Source organism: Schistocerca piceifrons, chromosome 2, assembly GCF_021461385.2.
Source record: "Schistocerca piceifrons isolate TAMUIC-IGC-003096 chromosome 2, iqSchPice1.1, whole genome shotgun sequence".
In the NCBI taxonomy this organism is placed as follows: domain Eukaryota; kingdom Metazoa; phylum Arthropoda; class Insecta; order Orthoptera; family Acrididae; genus Schistocerca; species Schistocerca piceifrons.
In genome coordinates this window covers 254,333,757-254,354,081 of record NC_060139.1, presented here as the reverse complement: position 1 = coordinate 254,354,081, position 20,325 = coordinate 254,333,757, and the positions used below count along the sequence as shown (strand labels likewise).

At 40.3% G+C, this 20,325-nt stretch overlaps 1 protein-coding gene across 5 annotated transcripts in view; it reads left to right on the top strand.

Moving 5' to 3' along the window:
- Positions 1-20,325, top strand: part of LOC124776272 (poly [ADP-ribose] polymerase tankyrase-2-like) — a 92,875-nt gene that overhangs the window by 60,058 nt on the left and 12,492 nt on the right. The gene's annotated exons all lie outside the window — the stretch shown is intronic.

Here is a 20,325-nt window from a genome sequence, read left to right as displayed (position 1 = left end):
ATAATACAAGGACCAAAAAAGACTTGGACACACTCATACAAACTAGAAATTAAGCTGCAGTCAAGTCTTTGGCTATTCAAAGATTGAAAACAAAATAAATGGTTACTTAGGGAAGCACTTCCAAGAAAAGATTTGCTTGTTTTTTTGGTTAACTGGACATACTGTGACCGTTTGTCTAAAGGGTCGAAGAACAATTACTGCTGAATGGTATACAATAATTTGTTTACTGCAAGTTATCCATGAAATAAGGAAGAAACCAATAGGAAATGTTACATCATTCTTCATCATGACAGTGCCACCAGCTGTAATGCAAAATGTCAAACACTTAAAAGACATCCTTACATTCCTTATATCAAACAAAAGTGTGTGGCAGGCAAATTCCATAACAACAAGAGCCTGTTGAATTCTTCCAAAGATATATTTGTGAGATACCAACATCAGACTGGAAAAATTGTTCCAGATCAACCCATTCACAAGTGAAGATATCTTAAAGGCAATTAGCTTAACAACAATAAAGCTACACTACCTGACAAAAGAGTGGAGTATCCAGAAAACGTGGTTGAATGTGAATGTAACTTTGTACACATGCGATCCAGCAGAAGATGTGAAAATTATTAGTGTTGCAATTTTCTTTGACAGGCAGAAAGGTCAGCAGAGTGCATTAGTACTGTTCATATTTAGTGTTATTACTAGGGCTGGTAGGATATATAAGGGGCGTGAGCATCATCAGACGTGGAGACACTTTTTACTCGCCTGAGACAGCGTTGACAGCATCTGACACGGTTTGACCAGGGCCTCATTGTGGGTCTCCATTTGGCCAACTGGTCAAATGCTGTAATCTCCAGATTTGTGGGGTATTCAGATGTGACAGACTTGATGTTGGACTGCATGGTAACATGACTCATTGTCAAGGTTCTGGTTGACCATGTCTTACCACCACAAGAGAGAATTGCCATATTCTGCACCAAACACGCCATAAGACCTTCACATCTGTGCATACCACCCGAGAACAAGTAATGGACTCACTGCAAAATTCTTTGTCATCCCTCTCCATTGGTCAGAGACTAGCACCAGCTGGACTAAGGAATTACTGTCCTGTGTATAGGTTGCCATTAACAACACAACACAATTGTTTGCCTTTGGAGTGGTGCCATCAATGGGAAATGTGGACTGCTGGCAAATGGTGCCGCATTTTGTTCAGCAATAAATTGCGGTTCTACACTACTCTGGATGGCCATCATCAGCGAGTCTGGAGATGACCTGGGGAGAGGGGAGAGGTCCCATTCTTCCAGTGTTTTGGAAAGGCACATTGATGTTACTGCTGGGTCATGCTGGGTGGGGGGTGGGGGGCATCAGATATGACTTAAGATCACAGCTGGTAGTAACAGAAGGAACTGTGATGGCACAACAATATGTCTTGGTCATCCTGTGTCCTCATGTTACCTCTCTTGCAACAGTATTGTGGCACTATTTTTCAATAGGACTATGCTCCTCCACAGATGGCTCATGTGTGTATGAACTGACTGCATGATGTTGAGGCTTTCCCATAGCCAGTGAGGTTCCCATATCTGTCCTAGATAGAACATGAGTGGGACCAGCTTGGATATCATTTTCATCCGAGTGCCAGTAACAAGGATATCAATAACCGGTTACAACTGCTGAGGGACAGTTTGCCTTAAGAGAGGATACGACTACCATATGACACACTTCCCAACCAAGTCAGTTCATGTGTACATGCCACAGTGTGTGCAACACCGTAATCCATCACAATTTGAGAAGAATAGTGATGTTCATTTCTACAGCACTACAGGAAAAAATGATCTTTATTAGTCATTATTGAAGCTGTCAGTGCCTCATGGAGGAGTTCAGTATGCTGAAACAAAAATTATTGATCATTTACCCAATAACAGAAAACTGTAACAGGTACAAAAACAAGTTTCAGAGCTAACGTAAAATATACAGGGTGTCCCATTTATCATGACCACCCTAAATAACTGTTTCTCCAGATGCAGATTACTAAATGTTTCAAGCAAATGTTCTTTAGCTGTCAGGGAGACATCAATCAGCATGATTGCCTTCATTGCAGCTCTTTTACAGAGATATGAACAGCAGTATGACTTTTTTTAAATGGCACCCTGTACTTTTTATTCGGTAATTCATTTCCTCTCCTAAAAACCTTTTCAAAAATGTATCACAGTGTACCATTCACTCAAACACAACATTATCTATTACATAACACAACATTATTTATTACATAACACAACATTGACTTTGAGCCCGGGATCACAAACTCGTCCATTCGCTGGAGTTGTCAGAAAACAAATGAAAACAAAGTAAAAACATAACACAAAATTGACTTTGACTCTTCTGTACCATTGCCCAGGAATAGAACATTCAAGGGTGCTCAAAGTGGTGACCCTGGACACCAATACACTGGTGCACTCATTGAAAGAAAGAATTATTTACGGCTTCCAGTGTTGTCTGCTGAAGAGAATTACAAGCAAGCATGATACGTTCCTGCATGTTCTCTGGAGTTGTTGGAATATTGTGATAGACAAAATCTTTAAGGAACCCCCTAAGAAGAAAGTCCAGAGGATTTAAATCAGGAGACCTAGCAGGCCAAGTATCTGTTCCTCCTTGACCAATCCATCTGGTAGGATACCTTCGCTTCAGAACAAGACGTGCACGCAAGGCATTATGTGCTGGACATCCGTCATGTTGATACCACATAAGCATTCCGGTTCTTGGCGGCACTTCATCCAGAAGAGGAGGAAGAATTCGTCAGAGTAAGTCGGCATATGCTATGCCGTTTAGACTACCTTTAAGGGCCAATAATTGTAGTACCGAGCATCCCACACCAGATGTTAACTCTCCATTGACGCTGATGTTTCACCTGTCTTAAGCCATCATGGGTTGTCACTGGACCAGTAATGCATGTTTCTTGTATTTACCTGTCCTTTGTTTGAGAAGGCACATTCATCGGTAAATAGAACATTAGTGAAGTAGTTTGGGTTGGCGAGGATTTGCTGCTGTGCCCACTGACAGACTTGTACATGATTCTGGACATCATTCCCATGCAATTCTTGATGTAGGTGTACATGGTAAAGATGGAACCTGCGACGTGTAAGAATACAATGTACACTGGTTTAAGGAATGCCAATCTTGTGTTCAAGCTGTTGTGTGCTCACATATGGATTCATAGCAATGGAAGCGGGAACAGTAACCTTGGCAGCTTCATCTGTGCGAGTGCTATGAGGATTGTGTTGTCGTGGGTTGAAACTCCCCTTTTCCTGAAGCGTCACAACAAAATGAGAAGACATCCATCGGGAAGGTGGGTTCCTGTCAGGATATTGCTCTCTATATAGTTCCGCTGCCTGCATAGCATTTCGCCTACCTTCAACAACAACAAAAGAAATGTTATGTTGATGCAGTTTGTAGGAAGGACAGCCTTTACTGTATGCCTACTCTACACAACAGTATTTAAAAGAACTAAACTATTGTACTAAATGTACCCGTAATAAGAAAACAGTATTGCAATTATTGTTCTGCTAACTTATATTCCCCATAGATGAATTGCATTTCTACCTTCTCTTGATTGGTGTACATTCTACTCACACAACTCTGCAACTGATGATGTGGTTGACGGAATGACGGGTGTGCATTCTACTTATGTTTACATTTCTCCTCTGTTAACATCAGCATGTGGATGTATCCCATTATCCCGAGTACCTGCACTAAGCGCTGGGAGTGTCAACGTTAGTGTTGTGTTATGTAATTAATAACATTGTGTTTCAGTGAATGGTACTCTGTGATACATTTTTGAATAGGTCTTTAGGAGAGGAAATGAATTACCAAATAAAAAATACAGGGTGCCATTAAAAAAAGCCTTTCCACTTGTAAAAAACAAAGCTACAACAAAGGCATCGTGCTGATTGATGTCCCCCTGATGGCTAAAGAACATTTGCTTGAAACATTTTGTAAATTGCATCTGGACAAACAGTTGTTTAGGGTGGTCAAGATAAATGGGACACCCTGTATATGTGACGTCTGTTCTATCGGACAGCCACTGGAATTAATACACAAAGAATTTATATCTGCCTCCAGGGATTCCCATTTGAGTTCCCAAAACCAGCATACGGCTTGTGTCAGTGGGTACCCTGTACCACTATTAGTCATTTTCTTTCCTGTTCCACTCGCAAATAGAACAAGGGAAAAACAGCTGTCTGTATGCCTCCATATGAACCCTAATTTCTTTAATATTATCTTTGTATACTCAGTGTATGTTGGCTGCTGTATAATCATTCAGCAGTCAGCTTCAAATGCCAGTTCCGTAAATTTTCCCGGTAGTGTTCCTTGAAAAGGACATCTCCCCTCCAGGGATTCCCATTTGAGTTCCCAAAGCATCTCCTTCACAGCTAAGTGTTGTTCGAATATACCAGTAACAAGTCTAGCAGCCCGCCTCTGATGTCTTTGTTTAATCCTACCTGGTACGGGTCTCAAACACTTGAGCAGTACTCGAGAATAGGTCGCCCTAGTGTTCTATATGTGACCTCCTTTACATATGAACCACACTTTACTAAAATCCTCACAATAACCTGAAGTCGACCACTTGCCTTCCCTACCACAATTCTCACATGCTTGTTCTGTTTCATATCGCTTTGCAACATTATGTCCAGATACGTAAACGACTCGACTAAGTCAAGCAGGACACTACTAATGCTGTATCATCCACATTAACATAAATTTTTCCACACTTAAATGCAAATGTAAAAACCATGGTATGGCTTAAAGTAAATAAGGAAAACAATCATTTATTGATAAAATTATTTAACTGGATTGATAAAAATATCTTCTCACCAAGCAGCGGCAGAACACACACATTAAAAGATTGTTGTGCTTGTCAAGCTTTTGGAGCCAGTGGGCTGAAGGGGAAGGAAGAAGGGTGAAGGACAAGGACTGGAGAGGTCTAGGAAAAGGGGTAGATTTTGGGAAATTCACCCAGAAGCGCGGGTCATTGGAGACTTACCGCACAGGATGAGAAGGAAAGTTTAAAGTAAATAAGGTATTGTGAAACTATTGACAGAACACAGTATTTATAACCAAACAGTACACATGTAATAATGTTTTGTAACATTTACAACTATGCTATTTTTGTGTGTTTTAGAATCATAGGACCCACTGACGATGGCAATATTGTTGCTGAAACTACTTTGGCAATAAATAAATTAAAAACAAAAGTGATTTGTGTCATAGTAGATCCACAATCACATATTGTTGTTTCTATGCAAACATGGACCAGTGAAAGAGTTTCAAGATAAAGTAGCTGACATAGAACCCTGTAAAATAGCTGACATAGAATCCTGCACAGTAATTGCGTCATAGTTGAAATATAATGTGGTTGCTTCCACACATGGTCCTGCCTTTTATTGGGTAGCAAATGCCAGTTACTGGACTGCAGTAGTAGGAGAAGACAGGTGAATGGGTAAGTGAGACAAGTCTTGCACTTGGGACATTCACAGGAGAATTAGCCATTGGGTGTATGATTGGAATAGGGATGGACAAGGATACTCTGTAGGTTGGGTAGGTGGTTCGTTCATCTCAGGGCACAACAATAGACAGGCTAGAGTGATTTAGGTGATTAATGGAATGCTGCTTGGCAGCTGGTTAACATGTTTACTGTTTTCAGAGGAGGAGATGGCGTGAAAAATCTGTTTATAGATGAACTGGGTAGGATATTGTCAGCTGGAGAACAAAGGTTTTGGTATGTTTATAGGTAGAGGTCTGCGCAGATAAGAAAAGTGCAATCCGCAGCAATTAATCCGCATCCGCAAGTTCCTTGTCCGCATTCGCATATATTGTAAGTTTTGAATGAGTAATTAATAGTAATAGACAGTAGCAATCATAATTATGGTATCTAATGGCATAGTTATTGTTAGGGTGCCATTTCTGTGACAACTTAACTGCTTTTGACTTCTTAAATCACAGGAAATGCTCTATACATACTATAAAGCAGACCATTCCAAACAGGAAAGCATTGGCGTTCCAGAGCACACACAGTAGCGGCTCGGATCTCGTGAGATTGGAAACACTATTTAAAAAAATAAAATTCAATATAATAGTATTAAATGATGAAAATACGTATATAGAAACAATTATATTTCGCTGCTCTCGTGCCAAGGCAGCTGAAAATGACGATGGTTTTAAACTGTTACTAGCACATTGCATCATTTACCAACAGATTTTTGTACTCACTGCTTGGGTGTGTCAAATTTTGAAGCCATTCATGTCAGCTGATGATTATATTATAGCTTACGCGTTCAGTCCTCGTCATTTCCAGGTGAAAATATTTACAGTATTAGGCCTACACTGCAAAATGCTGGCGCACCTGTGAAAAAGTTAAACTGCCAGCAGTAACTGACGTTGTCTGGAAGAAATAACTCGTCTTCCGAAGAGTGACAACAAAATCGGTGGCTATAGGAATTAGGAGTCCATTTAGCTTTAGCTAAAAATACTATTGAAATCTCGAACCTCATCTTTTGGCTGATTTATCGAATTAAGACCTAGCGATAAATGAAATGTCTGTTTCATTCTCAACTAAACAAAGTTTTTCACACTTTAAAACATCCTCAACATTGGTCTAAATTACTAAGATAAAATTTGCAGTAGATTTCGCAGTTAATACTTTCAATGTTAAAAAATAATTTTTTTCAGAGTGTAATGGAACTGCAAACAATTTCAAGATGTCTGTATAAAAACGACTGTCCCATAACTTCTAATGTTAGGCACTGTTCCCTGTTAAGCAATACCGAGTTAAAGTTAAAATGTTCAATTTTGTTACGAATTTCAGCCCTTATCTTTACCAATTGGTTGGTGAATTAAAAGACACATTATTATTTTTGATGATTTGAATATTTTGTAAGTTTTCAATGTGATCAGAATAATCTTCCAGGGGCTATCGCAGTCACAGTTTGTTGGTGGTCGTGAGCTGTAGTTTGAAGTCCCACTTGTAATTAATTACAAGGCCCGCCGTGCTGCTGCTCCGGCCGGGCTGTTTCACTGTTCACAAGGAGTGACAGTGCTCGGTGGCTGCAAATGTCACTGTAGTGCATGCTAAAATTTAGATAGGCACTTATGAGATCATCATTACCTAGTTTAATAATATTGACGTGTTAGCTGTTGAATGTTCTTGTTGCGAAGAGTAAAAACTTAAAATTGAGCTCTTTAATATGGAAATTACAACAAAACAAATTGCTTGTTAAATATTTCCTTCTTTTATCTAATGCTACTTAAATGTTCTTGTTGGGAATAGTAAAAATACTAATAATATGTCGAGGATATTCTTCACTATAAATATTACAATAAAAACTCACAGGCTTCAGATTAAATATTTTCATCTTCTGCTTGCTTCTGATTCAAATTCTGTAAAAGAAAGAATCAGATGAAAAAAAATTAACTAATTCAGATAAGCCCAAAAAATACAGTGAAGTAAGAGAAGCTGTACAAGTACCTTTTTACTTTGAATGTTACTATGCAGGAACAGGATGTCATCAATCGTCTGTGGCTTCAAAGACGTGTGTCAGTCCTGCATTATTTGTCCCGCAGTAGAGAAGCTTCTCTCAGATGGCGCACTGGACGCTGGAATGCAGTGCACGAAGTATGCGAGTTTGGAAAGACGCGGATAGACGTTTTCACGTCCATGCCACCAAGCCATCAGGTCGTTGCCTTCCGAAAATTGGACTTAATCATTCGTATATCTGAGAATTTCATCTGACGCAACGTCAAGATCTCTCGTCGATTCATCTTCTGAGTAATCTTCAAATTCATTAAAAAGTACGTCAGACGTATGTTTTTTTGTAGGAATTCCAGATGTTGTTTCCTCCTTATCTATTCACTGTGGACAATTTCTCGCAACATAATTTTTCACTTCCTTTACAACTTCATCTTTTTCGGCACTGCTAAGAAATTTTAGGTTTTTATATTTTGGATTCAAAAACGTTGCAAGTTTATGGGTTACTGTTATGTCCCATTTGCTGATTAAAATAAATTTGGCTGTACTCTTTAAATCCATCAGAAATGGTCTGTTGCCATCAATTTTTTCAAGGAAGGAGAGAAGTTTTAACTTCCACAACACACATAAATAAAGCGTAGGGGCTTTGGAGGCTTCGAGATCGCAAGAAGCTATTGTAAATGGTGTCAGAAAGATTATTATATCTTCCCACATCATCTTGTCTATAGAATCAATCAAATTATCTTGATTTTTCTCTGACAAAATTGACAGAACTTCAAACCATTGTAAATTAATAGACTCAAACATATCCAATTTACTGTTCCATCATGTGTGTTTACCTCCTTTCAATGACTTCTGAAGGCAATTCTGAAGACCAGATCTTTTAAAGAAAGTTGTGATAGCTCGTCAGGAATATATTAGTCGCTGCACGTCACTCTTCTCATCATTCGCGTCTCCTCGAGTCGTGTGCTCCAGCACAGTATTAAGAATGTGTGCTGAGCACGAGAGCCTCCTGTATTGGCGAAGTGCTGCCACACTATTTGGACCTCTATCCGTAACGAACACGCTGTTATTCACAGCATTGAATAAATCGAACGACTGTAGTATCTTAATTAATGCAATTTTAATGTTTTCTCCTGTTTTTTTAATCTCACTCTCAAAATTTCTGATGCACAACACTCGATCCTCAAGTTTCACTTCTTCATAATTAACATAATGTGCAGTCACTCCCATATAGTTTATTTTACAGTACGAATCAGTCCATAAATCGACAGTTAGTGCTCCACCTATATCTCTGAATATATTCTTCACTTCTGCGGAGACAGTTTCACGCAGACGATCGGCCATTTCCTTCAAATTTCTGGGTATGGTGGTTGGATGAGGTAGCAGTTCCTTAGCACTCACTGCACCGTACTTGGCCCCCACATCAATAAGAAACTGTGCTGTCTTGAGAAACCCAGATCCAGATGCAACTTCGAATGGTAAAATGTCTTTGCTGACAAGATTGATAAGTTTTTCTGTCGCGGCTGTCTTCAAATTTGCCAGAACTTCAGGAACTTTCACGTCTCTCTTGGTATTTAAATAAGTAATTATGCTACGCTGGCCGCTGGTGGCCGAGCGGTTCTAGGCGCTTCAGTCTGGAAACACGCGACCGCTACCATCGCAGGTTCGAATCCTGCCTCGGGCATGGATGTGTGTGATGTCCTTAGGTTAGTTCGGTCTAAGTAGTTCTAAGTTCTAGGGGACTAATGACCTCAGATGTTAAGTCCCATAGTGCTCGGAGCCATTTGAACCAATTATGCTACTTTGTCCAGCCTCACACGAATGTTTTAGCAAATTTGAAGTTCCACTTTTGTGTCCAGTGTAGCAATATACTTTTTTACATGCAAAACAAGCCACTATATCTTTTATCTTTTCGTTGCCATCAAATAGGTATCCGAATTTTTTCCAAATTGGCGATTTCAGTTTTGTTCCTTCACTAATGTAAAATCACCTTTTTTCACCTTACATGAAATTGTATCCATTGATATGGTGTTCATTTGAAGAAAGAACTCTCACTGATATTTGCTACGATGCACGTTGTCACTCGGTCACTACAAAGCGCTAACTGATGGCAGCGGAAAATTGCAATGGGTACCTGTCTGCTAGACAGTGGGTATGTTTGCCACTCAGAGAGCACTTCACAGGCCACACAAAAGACACGGTCGCGGAAACGGATTAGGCGCAGGTCTATTGGGTACAGCTACGTCGGTCGTAGCCAGGGGCTGAGGACAACAGACATCCGCTCTACCCGGGCCCTGCAAGATTCCAAGAATGTCAACGGACTTGAAGTTTTCATCTAACATTGCAACATACATACTGGGCATATGCCTTGCTCATTATCCGCAGATGACCCGTGGATATCCACGGTGGTCGCGATTTCATCTGCCAAGTAACAAATACCGTGGATATCCACGGATATATCCGTGGATATCCGCATCCGCGCAGACCTCTATTTATAGGGATATTTTAACCTTGTTCCATTTCATATCACTTTTCAGTGTTACACCCAGATGTGAGTGTGTCAAGCAGACACTACTAATGCTGTATCCGAACATCATATATATATATAAAAACAAAGATGATGTGACTTACCATACGAAAGCCCTGGCAGGTCGATAGAAACACAAACAGACACATACATTACACAAAATTCAAGCTTTCGCAACAAACTGTTGCCTCGTCAGGGAAGAGGGAAGGAGAGGGAAAGACGAAAGGAAGTGGGTTTTAAGGGAGAGGGTAAGGAGTCATTCCAATCCTGGGAGCGGAAAGACTTACCTTAGGGGGAAAAAAGGACGGGTATACACTCGCACACACACACATATCCATCCACACATATACAGACACAAGCAGACATATTTAAAGACAAAGAGTTTGGGCAGAGATGTCAGTCGAGGCGGAAGTGCAGAGGCAAAGATGATGTTGAATGACAGGTGAGGTATGAGTGGCGGCAACTTGAAATTAGCGGAGATTGAGGCCTGGTGGTTAACGGGAAGAGAGGATATATTGAAGAGCAAGTTCCCATCTCCGGAGTTCGGATAGGTTGGTGTTGGTGGGAAGTATTCAGATAACCCGGACGGTGTAACACTGTGCCAAGATGTGCTGGCCGTGCACCAAGGCATGTTTAGCCACAGGGTGATCCTCATTACCAACAAACACTGTCTGCCTGTGTCCATTCATGCGAATGGTCAGTTTGTTGCTGGTCATTCCCACATAGAATGCATCACAGTGTAGGCAGGTCAGTTGGTAAATCACGTGGGTGCTTTCACATGTGGCTCTGCCTTTGATCGTGTACACCTTCCGGGTTACAGGACTGGAGTAGGTGGTGGTGGGAGGGTGCATGGGACAGGTTTTACACCGGGGGCGGTTACAAGGATAGGAGCCAGAGGGTAGGGAAGGTGGTTTGGGGATTCATTGGGATGAACTAACAGGTTACGAAGGTTAGGTGGACGGCAGAAAGACACTCTTGGTGGAGTGGGGAGGATTTCATGAAGGATGGATCTCATTTCAGGGCAGGATTTGAGGAAGTCGTATCCCTGCTGGAGAGCCACATTCAGAGTCTGGTCCAGTCCCGGAAAGTATCCTGTCACAAGTGGGGCACTTTTGTGGTTCTTCTGTGGGGGATTCTGGGTTTGAGGGGATGAGGAAGTGGCTCTGGTTATTTGCTTCTGTACCAGGTCGGGAGGGTAGTTGCGGGATGCGAAAGCTGTTGTCAGGTTGTTGGTGTAATGGTTCAGGGATTCCGGACTGGAGCAGATTCGTTTGCCACGAAGACCTAGGCTGTAGGGAAGGGACCGTTTGATGTGGAATGGGTGGCAGCTGTCATAATGGAGGTACTGTTGCTTGTTGGTGGGTTTGATGTGGACGGACGTGTGAAGCTGGCCATTGGACAGGTGGAGGTCAACGTCAAGGAAAGTGGCATGGGATTTGGAGTAGGACCAGGTGAATCTGATGGAACCAAAGGAGTTGAGGTTGGAGAGGAAATTCTGGAGTCCTTCTTCACTGTGAGTCCAGATCATGAAGATGTCATCAATAAATCTGTACCAAACTTTGGGTTGGCAGGCTTGGGTAACCAAGAAGGCTTCCTCTAAGCGACCCATGAATAGGTTGGCGTACGAGGGGGCCATTCTGGTACCCATGGCTGTTCCCTTTAATTGTTGGTATGCCTGGCCTTCAAAAGTGAAGAAGCTGTGGGTCAGGATGAAGCTGGCTAAGATGATGAGGAAAGAGGTTTTAGGTAGGGTGGCAGGTGATCGGCGTGAAAGGAAATGCTCCATCGCAGCGAGGCCCTGGACGTGCGGAATATTTGTGTATAAGGAAGTGGCATCAATGGTTACAAGGATGGTTTCCGGGGGTAACACACTGGGTAAGGATTCCAGGCGTTCGAGAAAGTGGTTGGTGTCTTTGATGAAGGATGGGAGACTGCATGTAATGGGTTGAAGGTGTTGATCTACGTAGGCAGGGATACATTGTGTTCTGCTTGTGTCTGTATATGTGTGGATGGATATATGTGTGTGTGTGTGTGTGCGAGTGTATACCCGTCCTTTTTTCCCCCTAAGGTAAGTCTTTCCGCTCCCGGGATTGGAATGACTCCTTACCCTCTCCCTTAAAACCCAAATCCTTTCGTCTTTCCCTCTCCTTCCCTCTTTCCTGATGAGGCAACAGTTTGTTGCAGAAGCTTGAATTTTGTGTGTATGTTTGTGTTTGTTTGTGTGTCTGTCGACCTGCCAGCACTTTCATTTTTTAAGTCACATCATCTTTGTTTTTAGATATATTTTTCCTACGTGGAATGTTTCCCTCCATCTGCATCAACTTACATTTTTCTTTTTGAGCTAGCTGCCATTCATCACGCCAACTACAAATTTTGTCTAAGTGATCTTGTATATTCCTACAGTCACTTAATCTTGACACCTTACTATACACCACAGCATCATCAGTAAACAACTGCAGATCACTGCCCACTTTGTCCACCATATCATTTATTATAGAGAACACAGTGGTCTTATCATACTGTGGCACTCCTGATGATACCCTTGTCTCTGATGAATACTCGCTTTCGAGGACAATGTACTGGGTTTTATGACTTAAAAAAAGCCTTAATGCCACTCACATATCTGTAAAACTATTCCATACACTTGTACCTTCATTAACAGCCTGCAGTGGGGCATCATGTCAAATGTTCTCCAGAAAACTAGAAATATGAAATCTGCCTGTTGCCCATCATCCATAGTTTGCATTATATCACGTGCGAAAAGGACAGGCTGAGTTTTGCACAAGCTGAGTTTTGCACAAGTGATGCTTTCTAAAACCATGATGATTTATAGACATAGGCTTCTTGGCCTTTAATAATAATAATAGTAATAATAATAATAATAATAATAATAATAATAATAATAATATTCAAACTGAGAATAAGTTAAAGGATTCTGCAGAAAACTGAAGTTAGGTATATTGGTCTGTAATTTTGCACGTCCATTTGAGCCTGATGTGCATCTGTTCTGTAGAGATCATCACTCAAACTTTTGCAGGACTCAGTGGAATGCTGCAAGTAATGAGAAGGGGTACTACATTTGTAATGGGGGGGATAGGTTAAGAATTTGGGTCTGATGAGGGGCGAGCTGGGGTAGTCCATGCAGTTGTGATGACCACTGTGTCTGGAGAGTGCAGTGGCCAGCATATGTGCCTATAAAGCAGGAGACCTGGGTTCAAATCTTGGTCCAGCACAAATTTTCAACCTTCCCCATCGATTTAAATCAATGCCCACTTGCAGCCAATGTCTGCAATTCCTTTAAGTCCTAACCCAAAATCATTTCTGCTGGAGAACTCTTCCTCCGTGAACAATTTTTTATTTAAAAACTGATAGCCAATAAGAAATACACCTAGTTTTTTTAAATGTTGTTGATGAATTCATGAGTAGTACATAAAAAATAATAATGTTAGTTAATGTTAACACTAATGATGCATACATAGCCTGTAAATTGACTCATTCCACACCATTTCGATAAAAGAATCATTCAATTTATCTGTGGAAAATGTAAATATCTAGCTAACTATGTATCTAACTAGTGATTAGTAGGGTCACATAGGCAGGTTCTTAATAAATTTGACTCGGTATTGTAGTGACAGAAATAACATGACGTGCCCACTCAGTCCTTGAAGTTTCATATTGTTTCCTCTTCCCCTTCTGGGTGCTTCACTTTTCTTGTCAGGCACTTTATTTGTGCAAAATAAAATGTTTTCTATTATTATTTTTGTAAAATCTGAAAAGTTGACCCATCAAATGCTTTGATTCTCTTTTATTCATATTGGACCTCAGTGTGTGATTCACTTCCATGCACTTCTGTGCACCAGATGTGCATTTGCAGAACTTTCATTCTCTGATTAAGACCACTGTTAGATACTACAAAATTTCTGTTGCAAGGATTGCTCACATTGCCTTTGCTAGTCGACTTCTTACACCCTCCCAGCTTCTTTCGTGCTGCATCATTTTGCCTCCAAGGCAGCAGAATTCTTTCACTTCATCTACTGTACGATCCCAAGCTTTGGTATTTACTGTCACTAACCTCATTCCTGGAGTCCTCAATATTGTTGTCTTTTTATGGTTTACTCTCAGTCCATAATTGTCATCATTAGACTCTTCATTCCATTCAACAGATGCAGTTATTCTTCCTCACTGTCACAGAAGGTAGCAACATTATCAGAAAATCATATTATTGATGTTTTTTCACCCTGAATTTTAAACCCAGTTCTGAGCTTTTTTTATACCTTCATTACATATTCAATATACAGGTCAGGTTGGAAAGTTTACCGTGTTTTATGCGGTCTTAATCTCAGCACTCATTTGGGGGTCCGTTTTACTGTTAACCACATTGTGTTTGTATATACTATTTTCAGCACCTTTTTCCTGGAGTCTGTCCTCATTTTCTGAGAATTTCAAGCATCTTGCACCATTGTACACTTGTACACTCTTCAATGCTTTTTTTAGGTCAACAAATTATAAAAGAGTGGCTTGATTGTCCTGAAGTCTTCAACTATTTACAAATGAAATGGCAGAACAGCCTCCTCTGACCTTTACCTCTCCTAAAGCCAAACTGGTCATCATCCAACCGATTTTTAATTTCAGTGACAAGAGACAGTGGTCATGTGTGTGTGTGTGTGTGTGTGTGTGTGTGTGTGTGTGTGTGTGTGTGTGCGCGTCACCCTTTTTATAAGATTTTTAATTTTCAGTTCTAGTCTTTTGTATATTATTCTGGTTAGCAACAAGAATGGGTAAATTGTCAAACTGATTGTGAGATGTTCCCAGCAGTTATCTGTTCTTGTCGTGGTAGGGATTTTGTGGGCAATACCCTTCCAAAAGTCTTACAGTAGGACTCCAGTCACATAGATCCTGCAGACTAACGTGAGTAATTGTTCTTTTACCACTAACATTAATGATTTTAGAAATTCAAGGTATGCTACTTCTGTCTTGTGTGACTGCAAATCTTCCATATCTCTCTAGATATTTTCATGTGGTTTCTTCTTAAGTTTGGACAGTGTGTCATTCGCTGTATTAGACTACTACTTGTATCTCAGTGCAAGCAGTATACACACTAATTTCTACGTGCACATCGTATTATTTCAGTGTGTGACAAGAGTGAGAGATGCCTAGGTAATGTATAGAATGCTTGATGGTTTTAGGCAAACTATGAAATATAAGTTTTTTTTGTGAAAATGGTACATACTTTTTCTAGGCATTCTACACAATTCCGAGGCATTATACAGAATTACCAATACCACTTACACAAAGCATTAAAAGGGCACAAGATGAGAAGTCTTTATTAATTAATATGCATTTGAAACTGAAAGAACAAAACTAAGAAATAAAGCACAGGATATACTTAACAGAAAACAATGAAAGTAGAACAGAGATTGAAGTACTTGTTACAGTTAGTAATTATTTTTCTTCTTCACAAAAAAGCACTTTAAATTTTGGCAATTTCATCTTGTCCATACATTTCATGACTTAAAGAAAAATGTAAGCAGAATGTTGTTACTGGTAAAACACAAAGCAGAACTGGCATGACCTACTTGTTGCAGCAGGGAAGGCTAGAATGACATTTCGAATTGACCTTAATTTTCTTTTTGATGCAAAGGCATTCCATATTTTGGCATTTCATGTTGCACATACACCTGACGAATATCAAATATTTTTGCACTTCCTGTGGACTGAGAATGAGCTGCTGATCAGAGAGATCTTTCATAATCAGGAACCTCTTCAGTTCTAATTAAGTTCTTTGGAAATTGGTGAATTTTGATCTTTCTTAAAGCTGCTTCAAGATTCCTTCACCAATTCCAAGTCAGCAAAAGCCGACAACTGTCAACAGACTGTGTGAGTCACCCTGCCTTTTGTTGAAGTCAGGAATCAGGAATCGCACAGTGTCACCCAAAGCCACAGGAGAATTTTTTTTTGTCAGAATCCCTTTTCATTTTTTGGCTTGAATCTCAAGGTTCAATGCTGATTCTATTGTATTCTGGATAGCTTTCTCAAAACTGAATCATGGCACAAAATGCTGACTCCATGACCTTCTATTTTGTCGCCATCATCATCTTTAGGAAAATGTCCACAGATGGCATGAAAGTTTCATGCATGCTTTTGACATGTATGAGGAGCACTGGTTTCTATTAAGATATCACAAAAAGAAGGATTTTCGGTAACCACAGAAATGGAAGGCTCTTCGATAACCATGGCTTCATCACTGTTTTGGTTTCCTCCATCATGGATTGCATTCTTATCCGTGTCTTCTGCAGGGAGCTGTGCCTCTTGCATTGATTCATTTTGTCTTTCTTTCTGCTGTTGGTTTTTTTATGCTCTCCATTATTTTTTCCAGCTCCTCCTCAGTATCTGTGTCTTGTAAAACATTGTCAAGCAGGAACGATGTTGCGAGACCTAACTTTGCAGCCAAACAGAGCTTTGTATGGCAACCTGTTAATCCTAGAATGAAAAGCTCTGTTTTTCATAAGTTGGATGAACTGCAGCCCATCACTCCAGCAGCTAACTTTTCATCTTGTATCCAAGCACGCAACATATTTTCAGTGTCCTAGTTTGCTCTTTCGATGTGCCCCTGACTTTGTGAGTGGTGCCGCTTACTGTGGACAATCTTCAAAGTGGCCCAGTACTCCTTTAGGCTGCTTATCACAGTGTTTTCAAATTCCCTGCTGTTATTAGACTGTAGAATCATTGAAGCATGAAGTAAATTAAATATGTTGATGAGGTTGTAGACTGCTTCTTCTCCTCTCTTTGATTTCAAAGCCATGAGGACTACAAACTTAGTGAGATGATCTTGGTAAACCATTATAAACTTGTACACTCTTATCAGGATGGGACTGGAAGTCAATGAGATGAATGTAAAATGGGAATTTAATTATGAAAAAAAAAGAAAAAGAAAAAAAATTGGCTTGTCCACAACATCTTTTTTAATACGTTTTTGTTTCTTCTGGCAGGGCTCACAAAGATAAATATGCAGCTCATTACCATGACGGGTAATTCTCTTATACTTGGGTGAAAGTTCTTTCAGTATTCTATCCCATCCTCCATGACCAATAGCCAAAAGGGTTGTAAGAAGTATATTAGATAACTCATAGTTCACATCGCAAAATTGAATAGCGCTCATATTTTATTTAACAGAATAGATCAACTTAGTCTTATTCTTGACCATTATGACGTCATAGTATTTCAGCAGCCAATGGTCTGTGGTTCCTGCTTCATGGTCATCTTAGCCTTCTTCATATTGTTGACTAACTTTTTTCTGTTAGGAAAACACTGTTTTGGAACAATGGGTCTTACTTGAGACAGTTCATCGCAGAAATGTCGTTACTTGTCAGCATGGTGTGATACCTGTCCCTGTCTTGGTACTACACTTGCTTCCGACATGGTGATACAAGAACAACAGGAAACGATGACAGGAGAGCGTCTGTGGAACTTCAGCTGGATGCTGTACACTGGAGGACTATTATGGCGATATCCATGGTGTGATAGTTGAACATCATACAACAATACGCTGTCGTCACAACTGTTAAACAAAGACCTGAACATTGCTGCAGACAGTGGTGTCGGGGGGAAAAAATGGCAGGATTAGGCGTGTTGTATGTTTTGCCATCAACTAATGTGGCAAAGTATACAACGCCTAGACAATGTATAAAATATGAGTCTTTTTCAAACTCTGATGTTCGATTCTAGGCCAGATACCACACAATGCCAGTAACATATACAATAGTAAATGTTCATCATTCTATGATTTATTGTAAAATAAAATTGATATCATGTACACTATCTGGTCAGAAGTGTCCAGATACCTGTCTCTAATGCAGAGTTGTCCACTGGCTGTCATGAGAAGTGGACAGTCCACTCTAAAAGGAGGCAGGGAGTATTGTGTTGTTGGAAGAGAGGTAGTTACAGCAGAAAGGGCCTTACAGCAGAGTTCAGTGGCTTTGGAAACAGAACAGTCATTGGGTTTTACCTGAGTAACATATCAATCACAAACATTTCAACACTTCTGAAGCTGCCCAAGTTGACTGAAGGTGATGTAATTGTAAAGTGGAAAGACAAAGTACCAACCACAGCTAAACCAAACCAGCCAGACCCCATGTACTGATGGACAGGGACTGTCAAGCATCGTATAATGTGGTTCTCAAAAATCACAGTAAACCAAACAATGGAAAATCCAGGACGGAACGTAACAACACCATGAAAAGGATAGTTGCTACTCACCATATAGTGGAGATGCTAAGTCACAAATAGGCACAACAAAAAAACTGTCAGAGAGTGAGCTTTCAGACAACAAGGCCTTCATCAAAAATAAACAACACACACACACATACACACACACACATACACACACACACACACACACACACATATATATATATATATATATGAAAAATATATCTAAAAACAAAGATGATGTGACTTACCAAACGAAAGCGCTGGCAGGTCGATAGACACACAAACAAACACAAACATACACACAAAATTCAAGCTTTCGCAACAAACTGTTGCCTCATCAGGAAAGAGGGAAGGAGAGGGAAAGACGAAAGGATGTGGGTTTTAATGGAGATCGTAAGGAGTCATTCCAATCCCGGGAGCGGAAAGACTTACCTTAGGGGGAATAAAGGATGGGTATACACTCGCACACACACACATATCCATCCACACATATACAGACACAAGCTTGTGTCTGTATATGTGTGGATGGATATGTGTGTGTGTGTGCGAGTGTATACCCGTCCTTTTTTCCCCCTAAGGTTAGTCTTTCTGCTCCCGGGATTGGAATGACTCCTTACCCTCTCCCTTAAAACCCAAATCCTTTCGTCTTTCCCTCTCCTTCCCTCTTTCCTGATGAGGCAACAGTTTGTTGCGAAAGCTTGAATTTTGTGTGTATGTTTGTGTTTGTTTGTGTGTCTGTCGACCTGCCAGCACTTTCATTTGGTAAGTCACATCATCTTTGTTTTTTTATATATATATATATATATATATATATATATATATATATATATATATATATATATAAAATAGAAAGAAACATTCCACATGGGAAAAATATATTAAAAAAGATGCTGTGACTTACCAATATTCATGTGTGTTCGTGTGTTTTTTATTGTGTCTTATCTACCAGCACTTTCCCGTTTGGTAAGTCACAGTCCTTGGCAGTGAAGACAGATGGCCAGAGATTGTGGTTTTGTGTGTGTGTGTGTGTGTGAGTGTGTGTGTATGTGTGTGTGTATGCACAAGCGTGTGTGTGTGTGTGTGTGTGTGTGTGTGTGTGTGTGTGTGTGTTGTCTATTTTCAACAAAGGCCATGTTGGCTGAAAGCTCACTTTCTGATAGTCTTTTTATTGTGGCTACCTGCGAGTCATCATCCCCACTATATGGTGAGTATCATATTAAATCAGGTGTAAAGAGCCACTCATGAGTTCCAGAGGACTACCAGCAGTCCAGCTAGCACACAGACTGTGCGTAGAGAGCTAAAAAGAATGGGGGTATAATGCTCAAGCAACCCCTCACATTGATGTAATCAGTGTTAAGCAGTGCTTAAGGTGATGTAAAGAGTTATACCATTAGCCAGTGAATGACTCAAAACAAGTGATTTGAAGTGATGAAATGGTGCTATACAATGTGGCAAACTGTTTGGCGAAGACATGGAGAGTGTCAGTTGCCATCATGTGTAGAGCCAAGTGTTGAAGTATAGTGAATTTGGTGTTGCAGTATGGGGGTGTTTCGTGTGGTTAGAGTTTGACACCCTTATTGCAAATGCTAAATGCGAAAATATATGAACACATTGCAGCATTGTGTTCTGTGTACAGTAGAGGAACAGTTTGGAGATGATGATTCATTGTATCAGCATGACAAAACAATATTTCATTAAGTGTATTCTGAGAGACAATGTTTTGTGTACAGTAAAATTCTTGAAATGAACTGGACTGCCAATAGCTCTGTCCTCAACCCAGTGAAACACTTTTTGATGAGTTAGAATGTTGACTTCGCTACAGATCCCAGCCTCTAACGTCACTACTATCTCTGATTTTGGCTGTTGTGGAGGAATGGGCTGTGATTCCTCCACAGACATTCAGACGCCTCAATGAGAGTATCCACAGCAGAATTTAAGCCATTGTTAAGGTCTGCTAATGGATGTCAAGATATTTTTGATCAGATAGTGTACACGGATCAATGCTCTTACTGCTCCAGCAGAGGATGTATGAAAATGCACAGAGATTTTTTTCTGTCATCAGTATATCAGAAGCAGG